Source organism: Ambystoma mexicanum, chromosome 10, assembly GCF_040938575.1.
Source record: "Ambystoma mexicanum isolate Mex_15411 chromosome 10, UKY_AmexF1_1, whole genome shotgun sequence".
Taxonomy (NCBI): Eukaryota; Metazoa; Chordata; class Amphibia; order Caudata; family Ambystomatidae; genus Ambystoma; species Ambystoma mexicanum.
This window is the reverse complement of record NC_090932.1, coordinates 242,382,302-242,394,757: the sequence shown is the minus strand read 5'-3', so window position 1 is coordinate 242,394,757 and position 12,456 is coordinate 242,382,302. Positions and strand designations below refer to the sequence as shown.

General features: G+C 43.7%; 1 protein-coding gene across 1 annotated transcript in view; it reads right to left on the bottom strand.

Annotated features, from left to right (window-relative positions):
• Positions 1-12,456, bottom strand: part of CLSTN2 (calsyntenin 2) — a 3,665,407-nt gene that overhangs the window by 2,330,881 nt on the left and 1,322,070 nt on the right. The window lies entirely within an intron of this gene.

Here is a 12,456-nt window from a genome sequence, read left to right as displayed (position 1 = left end):
TAAAAAATCTCAAAAGTCATGTTCTGCACTTAGAAACTACCACAGAAAAATGATCCTTGAAGCTTTGATTGACAGCGCATTCAAACAAAACACTTTTTTTATACTACTTTTAAATAGAATGAAACCACTAAGTAAATTAATTCAAAAATCTGCAAAAACAACTTCTTCACATTTGCAATGTCACTATAGATACCTTTTCAAGTTTCTGTTCAGCTGAATAGTTTCACACCAGTAGTACAGAACCATACTTCAATGATGACGCATATAAACAAGAACAAAGAAACACAATTGCAATTGACAACAATGGATCACTCTATGAAATACTAGCAGACACCATTACGCTAGAAACATTCTTAATAGATCAATCTTCCCCAGCACATTTGCAAACAACTTTTCCTCCTGTTCAGATTAGTTGTCCAGTGTACAAAAGGACATGCAGCTCAATATGCAATGTGCACCAACAGTCGCTGAAATGCTTATGACAATTCTTCAATCACTATGTTAAAATAAAGGACAAACGCAGAATAAAAACGTTGCACACCACGGACACCTGCCCTGTCCACATACACACTGGACTACAAGGACATTCTCTAGCCTGCAGCACTGCTATTTTGTACACTGCTTCATCAACCCAAGCCAGATAGTTTTCAAGGATTCAGACAACCACATTTATGTTCCACCCAAATCATGGATTATCAGGAGGGTAACATCTGAAATCCTTGCAGTTGGAGCAGTGGTGTCTGTTTAACAAACTTAATCAGTGTTATGGTGGGTTTAAAAAACCATGAACAATTCTGCCTGACCCTCTCTTGTGGAACCTCTCCTTTGCACTTGTTTGGGATCTGGGATAATTTGGCAAATTGATATTGACGGGCACTCCGACTGAGAAACATTTATCACAATGGAGAAATGAAATGCTTTTATGGATAGAGCTAAGGGCCTTGGATGGAGGAGAGGAGCAAACTCTCATATTACCAGGTGAGACACTGGGCAAAAATCCATTGGTAAAGTCTTTCTCTCCAGTTCTTCTACAAAATGTTTCAGATAAGCCAATATCTAATAACATACATTACAGGGCCAAATTGTCCAAGGAGTTGGGGGAGGAGAGTTTGGATGAAGAGTGGGATCAGGCTCCTAAATCAGCATCTGTTTGTCAGAAAAGTGTTCAGAGCCAAGAACTATAGTATACATTGATTATATAGATGGCATTACACCTTATTAAATTCTGAAAACATTTGACCTGGGAGGATCCAACAGGTGCCCGAGAGAGTGTGGAGACCTAGCTAATACTCTGTATATCTAGTGGGGATGCCCACAACTGAGAAACGTCTTGCTTGAGGAGACAGCCATGCTTGGGGGGATTCTGAGGATGCCAATACTAAATGCTCCAATTTTAATTCTGTTCAGTCTCATGTAAGATAGGATAAGGAGGGTGGATGGCTGGGTGAACAGACTCATTATGCAACTACTATTATGCGGTAAATGGTGCTGGCTAGGCAATGGACAAAAAAAGACCACAATCGATATTTAATGAAACAAGAAGATCTGAAATCCCCTCAGCATGGACTGAATGACATAAATGTGTCATGCACCCTTGAAAGGTTTACTAGGAGATGGCGCCCCTTCATATATTTTCTGGCAAAAGACTGTAAAGATGCATTCATCCATAAAAGTCTCAAATTGCTTGTCCTGTCTCATTGATTGGAAGGTTTTTGATTTATAGAATTTTGGTGAGCTTATGATGGTGGTTTGGGGGAGAGGTGTGATCATTAACAACTGGGATGTATTTGGAAAAGGCAACTTCAGATAATGATCTTATAGAACAGTGCATTCTTACTTGTTTATTACTTTTGAAAGATACAGTATTAATTTATGTTAATCTAACAAATACAGGAATTCTGTTTAAAAAAGCATGACAAAGTCATTGAATCTGAAATGTATTTAATTTAAACCACATATGCCATGGCTCCACTGCGTTGCCATCCCTGAATGTTCAGCTCCTTTTCATAGCCACTAAGCAATGAAATGTGAGTAAGTCATTTATTTCGTAAGTATGTTTTTTGCATCAGTAAATTGTTTTTGTTTTATAGGGCTGTGGTACTTTTGACATACCTTATCCAATCCACAAGGCACAACTCTAAAGGATGCGTGTAACTAAATACATGTTTCTTCCTCAGTAGGGATCATCAGCGTGGTATAGTCTGATATCATTGTGATTGGTGCAATATGGTATGTTTAGCAAACACCATCACTGATATGGTGGCTTTACAAATGCATTGCAATACCCTTCTACTTAAACTATGAGAGCAGAATAAGTCATTTCCACTAATAAGTCAGACTGTCTACTGCACCACACATTAGCAATCTCTGAAAGTTCACCTCAAGTTCACAGCCACTGGGAAATGCATTTTGAGCATGTACATTGGCTCACACGCATGCATGTTGCTCTAAAATTGTCTTGGGCTTATAGGACAGCACTATTTTATAGATAGCTTAATTAACACAACACAGACAGCTCTGGATGATGCAAACACCGATAAACTCATTATATCCTCATTAGCAATCATCAATATGTGTGATCTGACACTTTTGGTTGGAATAGTGGGGTATGTTTGGCAAACACCACCACAATTATGGTGGGTGTAAAAAGAAATTAAAAAACATGTCTACCTGAGATCAGAGAAAAGAATAGGTCATGTCAGTTAACACGTAACACACGCCAATGCATCACACAGTAGCCCTGCGACTGTCCTGTCAAGATGCATCCTGGCTTCTCCTCCACATTAATGGAGTACAGCAGAACATGTATATGAGAGGAAGGACAAAGAAAGAAAACTGGAAATAAAATGTCCTGATTCCAGTGAAAAGCAGTTTGAATGTTAGCTATAAAGACAGGATACAGACATAACTCCTCATTTTGAGTTTGGTGAAGCAGTAAATATTGGCAGTGCATTTATCACTGCCACTTGTATTGGTCGCAAGACATGCATTGCCACTTCTAGGACTGCCACATTCCGAAAAGGGGAGAATTTACCAAAGGCAAAACCACCTTCTGCAGTTAATTCACCAAAACCCCCATGGAGTACTATGGATTCAGAAAATGAAGAATTACACTGAGTCTGGTTGAATCCTTGCAAATCACCTCAGAATGCCGTGCCACTCGTGCTTTGGCAGCTAGAATACTGCACCCTGAGAACTGAAACAGCCAAAAGAACAACAAACAAAACACCCTTGGCAAACAAAGCTTTATGAGGAACCTACTGCAGAAGTTTCATTGGTCAAACAATTCTGATTTCCGGCTAGTGTAAGTCACAAGGTAGAATGAGGGATCTGATTGGTGAGTGCAAAAGGTCAAATCCACTTGGTAATTCCAAAGAACAAAAATTACCAACACTGTACAACTATGTCATGGATCCGTAACAGCCATAATTTTTGCCACTGTGGCTATGAAGTTCAATCCCTACACACATCAACATTAGGGTGACCAGACGTCCCGGTTTTCCCAGGACAGTCTGGGGAAATCACCCTCTGTACCGGGGTTCTGGGAGTTTTTTCATTTTAGAAACCCCGTCCTGGGGTTTGCATGGTCGGGCGGCTATGGTAATTAAAATTGTAATTATTTTTCACAACACGTTCAGAATGTTGTGGCTGGAGGATTGGCTCCGGTCCAAGTCACAACTCTTAAGGACTGTGCTACAGAGACTGGCTTGGAAACGACTGTACAGCGAGCCATCTAATATCAATTAGATCAAACGCTTGTTTTGAATTAACATGCCAAGGTTCACAGACAAAATTGCTCAAATGAGATCATGTACAGTTTATAAAAAGAAGTGCTGGAAATATGATTGGGTGGTGGTTGTGGGGGTGTGTTGGGGGAGGGGCGGTAATTGGTGGGCTGCGATGGAGTAGTCCCTCTTTTATGTTGTTGGTCATCCTGTTTTTTTCATTTTGGAAATCTGGTCACCCTAATCAATACCTAATTACTGAAAACGTCAGAATCTTTAGTGGGTCACAGAAAAGAGACTGGAAATGCGTAGCAAACACCAAGAATAGTTAACACTAACTACCTGGACATACCTACCCTCTACAAATCAAGTCAACTAGATTCCAAGATAAGAGTCACATGCTTGGACTCACCTGAGTATGCATGGTTGACTACATGTTGCCGCATAGCTATTCCTCCCTAAGACCACTCTGTCACGGTAAAATCTAGCTCTGCATCCCTCATCCTCCATCACTCTGCCTTGGATGTCTCCTACTTCCTTTCCGCCTGCTTGCACCTTTTTCTAATTTCCATAAACTCATTATTGAACCATGCATTCACTGCGTTTTGAAATGGTTTTCTCTAGTTTCCATCCAAGGCACACATGTATTGCTGACTTTTAACGTGGGGGGTGTGAGCAAAAGGTCTGTATATGTTGTGACTTGGAACACCCCAGCCATATTTCTTTTTAATCATCTGGCGGCGGCATCCTCCAGCGACCCTAAATCCAATTCGTTCTGTACCCTGCATCGTATTTCATCATTGTGACTTTAGATCTGTGTGTGAGGGAAAGATTGGGGTGCAATTACAAGCATGAGAAGCTGTACACACAGGCCGGAGACATACCATTGCGAAAGCTGTCTGTAAAATGAATGGCCATCAGATGAAAGCATGTAATGCTTGCATTCCATTATCATTTTGTGAATGCAGTGCACAAAAATGAAACAAGAAAAAAAACCTTCATCTTTAGACAACAAATCCTGACGAAGTAGTAGGGCTGGTGGAAACAGTGCCCTAATCATGTCGTGGTAATGGTGTGCTGTAAGTAGAGCAACACAACCTAAATGTGCTCCCAAACACACACTGGCCTTCATTAGGACTCCGGCGCTAAACCATGCCGCTATTAGCACCATGGTCCATGCCGGAGTCCGCCATGGAGAAAGGGGGAATTACCACCCCATTCCAAGGTTGGTGGGGCGGTAATTCCCCTTTTCTCCATGGCCCTTCCCCATTCCCATTTTTGCCCCATAGGGCTCAATGGGAATGGGGAAGGCGGCAATTACGGTACCGCAAATTGCGGTACCATAATTGCCATCAAGGTCCCTTTGCGGGTCCCTACTTTAACGGCTGGTCCAGATCAGCCGTTCAGGTCGGGAGCTGCAAAGGGACCTCGTAGTAAGGCGGTAAGGGGTTAACGGCGCTGCAGCCTTTTACGGCGCCGTTAACCCCTTAACGTCTGAGTCGTAATGAGGCCCACTGTGTTTTAGACAGCCTCGCGGTGTTAAGTAACTTAAATAGGTCCGAAATGAGCCAATTTCTACCATTATGTGCCATGTGCATGCCAGTCTCTTAAGGAGAAAGAAAGCAATTGCTTCAACTTTCAACCAGGCTAGTCGTTGAGAGCCGCAAGGAAAACACATTTTGTACAGGGAAAGCACAGCACTAGCATGTCTGTCAGCAATCGTATATTTACCAGTTCCCTTGGCGTCGTGCCACTGTTGGCTATCGCATAGGTGAACTGGTATTCCACCCAGGGATGTCGTTTCACCAAAATGCCAGGGATAGCGGAAGTGAAATCACATGACCTTTGACCCCCGATGACATCACAGTAAGTGATGTCATTTGAACCACCACCTCGAAGTGACATCACGGGAAGCAATGGAACACAACCTTTCACCCTTGACAAAATAGGAAGGGACATCACATATTATTCTTAAGCACACTACGAAAAATATGGTTGCAATATCACTATAATGTCATATACATTTCATACAAGAATGGATCACCATATGTATCGTTAATACCAATGTGTATAGGACCATATTACCAAATTACTGTGAAAGCAAGCAGACGTCCAAGGCCAACTGATAATAATATGTTATTATATAGCACTTATGCTTCAGCGTTTTATATAGATCAAATATACATACAATATCACCCAACCTGTGTTGGTACTCATTTATCGACCTCAGAAGCGTGAAAGGATGAGTTGAGGTGTTTAAGAACAGGCTAAATCAGAGACTCACCACCAGAAGTGTGCCTGGAAATAAACCTTTATGAGTCTAGCAATTCTTGGATAGAATTCCAGAAAGACAAATTATGTGTTATTCCTATTCTTTCTTATTTATTGTCACTGCTCAAAGTGATACACTTGTGGCTCCCCGTTTTTAAAGAGGGCTGAACAAGAAAGTCTGACACTCCAAAAATAAAAAGCCACATGACACTGACCACAGCCCAGGAGCATACATTTAAAAAAAAAAGTAAAAAAAGAAAAAGTAAAACAAAAAAAAAAGAAATTTCTAGGGGTAGCAAGGGAGACCACAGGGGGAGCAAGGGAGACCTAAGGGGTCGCAACTGCGACCCCTGGCTACCCCCAAATGACGACCCTGGTTCCACCAAGGTTGGGTTGCCCCCAGGGATGATGTACACTGGATTATGGGGGAGCCTGCACTACCACATGGACACACTTGAGTGTGAAGTGCCTCAGGGGTGGTTAGACTTTCAGGCCTGACTTTCAGTGTGGCTTTGCTAAAGCAATGCACGTGAGAACAATGCCTTCTACTAATTTGCAAAGTTACATAAGGCCATATTCTAGAGACAGGAAATCTGGGAGGAACTACTGACACTCTTAAAAGAAGTCAAGCTTTGATCTGTGGCTTCCCTTGGATCAATGCAAAGGTGGGCTCGTAGGAGCTTTATGGAGAATGCTGCAGTTCTGATGGAGGCTAAATAAATGATCGCTTCTTGGATTTATTTTCAGAATGGAGCAGAGGCGTGTTGAAGTTAAAGTAGTTGTGGCCACCGCACTGACATTAGCATCTGCCAACACAACGCTGCTGAGTCGGCATTTACAGATTTTGGGTGGACCTTGCCTGCTCAGGGCCTACCCTGTCTACGCCTCTGTAATCCAGTCTTCAATACCCTTTTGTATCCGGGCCACAGTTCAAGAGTTGCCTCAGTTATTAAAAAGTATCTGAGCTTTGCTTAAGCAGATGTCAATCATTCAGTCAGAAAACTTTATTTTGGGAGCAGGCCCAAACAAGTTTAAATGCAAAAACATACAACTTATTGGGTTATAAAAAAACAAAATAAGTTAATGCAATCAACATAGAATCAATGAACAGGCATGACTTTCATTAAATATACTAAAAGACATTCATGATATGAATTGGCCTCATAGACAGAACATTGATTCTGTTAAAAACTCTTAAGAGCACCAGATAGAATATACGACAGTGGTATGGATGGTTTAGTCACATGGTGCTTCGAGCGTTCCCGGCATGCTTTAGCTAGTATCTCGAGACTGCAAATGCACTTCTGCGTCACAGGTCCTTTTAAAAATAACAAAAGCAACTCCAGGGGTAAGAGCGTAGATCAGGGGCGTTGCTAGGTCTGGAAAAGACCTGGGGCTAAGCTGATGGTGGTACTGTTGGGACTGGGGGCTAGCTAGTCTTTTGGCTGTAGCTCCTGAGATTCTATCCAGGGCTACAACTAAAAGATCAGGGGCTATAGCCCTCTTAGCCCACCACTAGCAACGCCCCTGGCGTAGATGTTTGGTGCGAACTTGAAAAAAATGACTTTTCTGTAGGAACAAATATTTGGGCCAATCCAGACGAAAATCTGTTAATGGATATCTTTGCTGTGGAATTAGAGGACCATCTGTCTGAAAACCAAGCAAACGGGAAGATGTTCAAAGAAAAGTTTATTTGCGATACCCTGTTGTAAAAGGGAAAGACCTCATTCAGGTACTTTTCAGGTGCAAGATCAGATTTATAATCAATATATCCTGGAAATGCTGTCTGGGTTACAGACGTGAACATGTCCCTCTCTCTACATACATAAACACTGTAATGTGCTCCTAATATCCATGTTGATCTGTTTGGTGATATATACCTCTTTGTCCAGTAAATGAGTAGAGTTGAGCTTGCTCAACAGGGTGGATACGTGGGTTAACCAGATCCTGGTGAGTTTATAACATCCCAAAGAATGTATTCTTCATTATTTAGCCTAACCACTTCTGCAGTCACACCATTGAAAGAGCGTCTTACTTTGTGCAGTAAAGTTAACGGAATGCATCTCTAGAATGCATCCCTACCTCCAGACATAGGGGCATTGTGGGTGTCCTTTGTGGTAGAACAAGGGCACATTCCCCAAACTTACTTTTTGATTGACTTAAACGGCCCAGTCCACCCGTACCGTATAGCTCATTCCCATAAAGTGCAGAAGTCCAGAAGGAACTTCTTGGTCCTTGTATGTGTCATGCATCCCCGATGGAAACTGTGGCATTCATGGAGTCTCCATTGAATTTGCTGTTACGTTTCCTGCCGTCCGTTTCGAGTGGTCTAGTTATTACAAGCAAAATGGCCGCCCCCCTCCTTATACTGGTGACCGATCAGCAGTCTGGTGCGTTGCACCTTTGGTCTCTCCCGATCCGTCAACACTAGTGTTTTTCACACTTTGAGCTAACGCTCCATATTGCCTCATTTTCTGTCTTTTGCTCTCTACTGTGCTGTCGTCCCTTTGACCGCTTCTCTGTGTTCTTACTCTTCAGTCCACGGCGCACCTCCGGCGCGCTCTGTTATTCTTCCTTCGTGTTTGCCTTACCTGTTCTCCGGGTCTATCCCTCAATTCTGCTACCTTCTGCTTCGCTTCTCCCACTGGTCAGCTGTCCTCTTGTATGATGGACTGCCGCTTACAGCTCCTTGGATTATGCCGTTCTGTCGGCCTTCTCACTTTCTCCTTCTCTTCTCTTCATGCTTCTGGTCTGCCAGTAGCCGCATCCCTTCCTTTCTCCATGGACACTTGTTGGAAGTCAGCCTGTACGGACGTATTCTTCAGTTGTACTCCTATTTCCTGCTCCGGACATAAGACGCTTTCCATTCTCCACATTAAATCCAGGAGGGATAATCACAGAGTTTTTTCAGCCAGGAGGCTTTTTCCCTGTTTTGAGGACTGTCTCCCGCGATACCCCGTGGTCTGGTGCTTGGACCCCAGACAACGTGGCCTCCAACGCAGCCTGCCTTTATTTACACACCAAAAAGAAGACATGGGAGCCAAAGGTTTCTCGTAGAAGAAGGACAGACACCCAAGAATGCTCTACAGAGGATCAAGGTGAGGAGGAAGGGGGGAAAGTTATTGCCAAGTTTGACAGCGTGCAACGCCAGTAAGTAACTATGGCATTTCTTGACCAGTACCAAGAACTGTTTGGAGCAATACAAAGTCTAACTGCAGAAGTGCAGACCCTCCGCAATGAGAATCAAACCTTAAGACAACAGGTAAACTCCCAGGATGAGAATAGGGGGCATTTGCCTCGCCTTCCCTTGCCTTTTGGCAAGTATGATGGAAACCCAAAGACATGGAGGGAATTTTTGGACTCCTTCTTGATATATTACACCTTTCGCCCGAAGTCTTTCGATTCAGACAGAGCAAAGGTGGGATTCCTGGTGTCGAATCTGGTTGGCAGTGCTCTTGCATGGGCAACTCCTCTCATAACCCAGTAGATCCCACAACTAATGACTATGTAGCCTTTAATTGTTCAAGACTCGCTTCGAACGCCCTGAGGTACAATTCTCTTCATATGAAGAAATACTTGATCTCAAACAAGGGTCTCAGGATGTGCAAACATATTTATCTGCCTTCATGAGGCTTGCCCCTCACTCGGGTTGGCCAGACTCAGCTCAACAGACTCTGTTTCGCAGAGGTCTTCATGAAGACATAAAGGATGAGTTAGCCAGAATTGCAAGGCATTAGTCCTTCCAAGAACTGGTTTCACTCGCTCTGCAAATCGAATCCCGCCTAGGGGAAAGGTGTTAAGAACAGAGATGGAATCATACAACACAGATGCCCATTGTTCATGCACCTATCTCTGGTAATCGTACTGCTTCTCCACAGGAGGATGAACGAATGCAGATCCGTGCAAGAAGAGGCCACCTGACAGCCGAGGAAAGAAAGAGAAGAAGGGATCTCGGTCTCTGCATGTATTGTGGGTCACAGAAACATCTCTTATGGAACTGCCCAGAGGTACCTCCCTGTCGACAGGGAAAGGCTACACCCGAACCTGAACAGGGAAAGGTCTGGGGAAAGATGTCAGAATCCCTGCATAAATACATTGCCTGTACCCTGTAAGGAAGACACGCAATTTATGGTTTTTCAAGTACGACTCACGATCGGTGCCTTAGCATCTTGGGATGTGACAGCCATGTTGGATTGCGGAGCAGTAGGCAATTTCTTTGACATACAGTGGGCAGAGGAAAACAGTCTACCCTTCCATAAGAAGACACAGCCAGTCCCGGTTGAAGGAGTAGACATTAACCCTTTGTCTTCTGACCTCATTCGGTATGAATCAGAACCCATTCACTTTAATCTGTTCCAACATCATGAGGTGGTGGTTTTTGATCTAATCCGAGCTGCCCATTTCCCCGTCATCCTGGGGATGCCGTGGCTTTGCGGCCACAATCCTACCATAGACTGGACAGCAAATACCATACACTTCCAATCTCTGTTCTGTTCCGAGAAATGTTTACAGCATTTTGACTCCCATCCGCAGTCTAACTCAGCAAGGCCCTTGTCTGCTGCTTCAGTAGATTTGATTCCTTCACATTACCAGGATTTTTTGGAGGTGTTTTTGGACCATCAACAACATACCCTTTCTCCTCACAGGAATGAAGATTGTGCCATTGAGACAGTGCCAGGAGTTTCCATACCCTTTGGCAGGATGTTTCCTCTCTCTTTACCCGAAAGCCAGGCTCTCTAAGAATACCTGGATAGCAACTTCCACCATGGACTCATTCAAGAATCCAAGTCTCCAGCCAGAGTCTCTTTGTTCTTTATTCCAAAGAAGGGATCTTCCGAATTAAGACCTTTTATTGACCATTGAGGGCTCAACCAATTAACTATTAAGGACCGATATCCGATACCTCTGCTAAAGAAAATTCTACAGGCTGTTCAAGGAGCAATTATATTCACCAAGCTTTATCTAAGGGGTGCCTACCATTTGCTCTGGGGCAGGGCCGGCGATGAATGGAAGACCGCCTTTCAGACACCTCTGGGCCATTTTGCGTACAAGGTAATGCCCTTTGGGTTGGTGAATGTTCCTGCTGTTTTCCAGCGTTTCATTGACAAACTGTTTTCTGACCTGTTGTGTACCACCGTAGTTGTTTACCTAGATGACATCCTGGTATTTTCCACCTCACTCATTGATCATCACAAACATGTTAGAGAAGTACTCGAAAGACTCTTACAGAACCAGCTTTATGTCAAACCTGAAAAGTGTATCTTCGATACTCCCTCTGTATCCTATTTGGGCTTTATTCTTTCCAGAGATGGGATCCGCATGGATCCGGGTAAGATCAAAGCCATCATGCAATGGCCTGCACCAAAGAACGTGAAGGATATACAGCATTTCTTGGGTCTTGCCAATTTTTACAGGCAATTAATCTCTGGGTTTTCAAATCCGGTGCATCCCATTACAGCTCTCCTCAAGAAGGGTGTGCGATTTGTCTAGTCTCCCGAGGCCGATCAGGCTTTTCATACACAAAAACAAGCTTTTACCTCAGCACCCATGGAGGAGCGATAGGAGCTGCACAGTGGCAAAAGGATGCAGATGATGAATAACACCCAGTGGCTTATTTATCATGTACCCTTATGCCCAGCAAACGGAATTATTCTGTGATAGAGAGAGAGCTGCTGGCAATAAAACAAGCATGCAAAGAGTGGCGTCACCTGTTACAAGGAGCCGTACATCGCTTTACGGTCCGTACAGACCACAGCAACTTGAAAATCATTCAACAGATGGAGTGCAGGAACGCTCGACACGCCAGATGGGCCTATTATTTTTTCCCAATTCGATTTTGATATCACTTACATCCCAGGGAAGGAAAACGTCCTTGCCGATGCTCTATCTCACAGTCAAGGTAGGGACACTGAAGCCAAATTGGAGCCAGAATTGTTACTGACTGGTAAAGACTTTCAGATCATCGCCAATACTTTTCTCAAAGACATTGGGCCTCATTACAACCTTGGTGCTAAGTGCACCAACTTTACCACCATGGTGTAAACTCCGTTTACACCATGGTGGATGGTGGATTTACCGCCCCATTCCAAGGTGAGTGGGGCGGTAAATCCCCATTTCCCATTTTCCCTTCCCCATTCCCATTTTTGCCCCATAGGGCATAATGGGAGTGGGGATGGCGCTAATTACGCCGCCGTAAATTACGGCGGCGTAATTAGCACCATGGCAGGTTAGCGCCATGGATTTTAACGCCTGCTAAAAGCAGGCGTTAAAATCAGAATCAGGCGTTAAGGGTTAACGGTGGCGTTAACCCTTAACGCTTGAGTTGTAATGAGGCCCATTAAGTGCAGTCTAGCTCTCAACAGTCTGCCTAAGGCCTTAAGGTCACAGATGGAGGAAAGATCAGGACTTTTTTTCAAACATCATGCCTTGTATCTACCTGGCAAGAAGCAACAGAACTTGG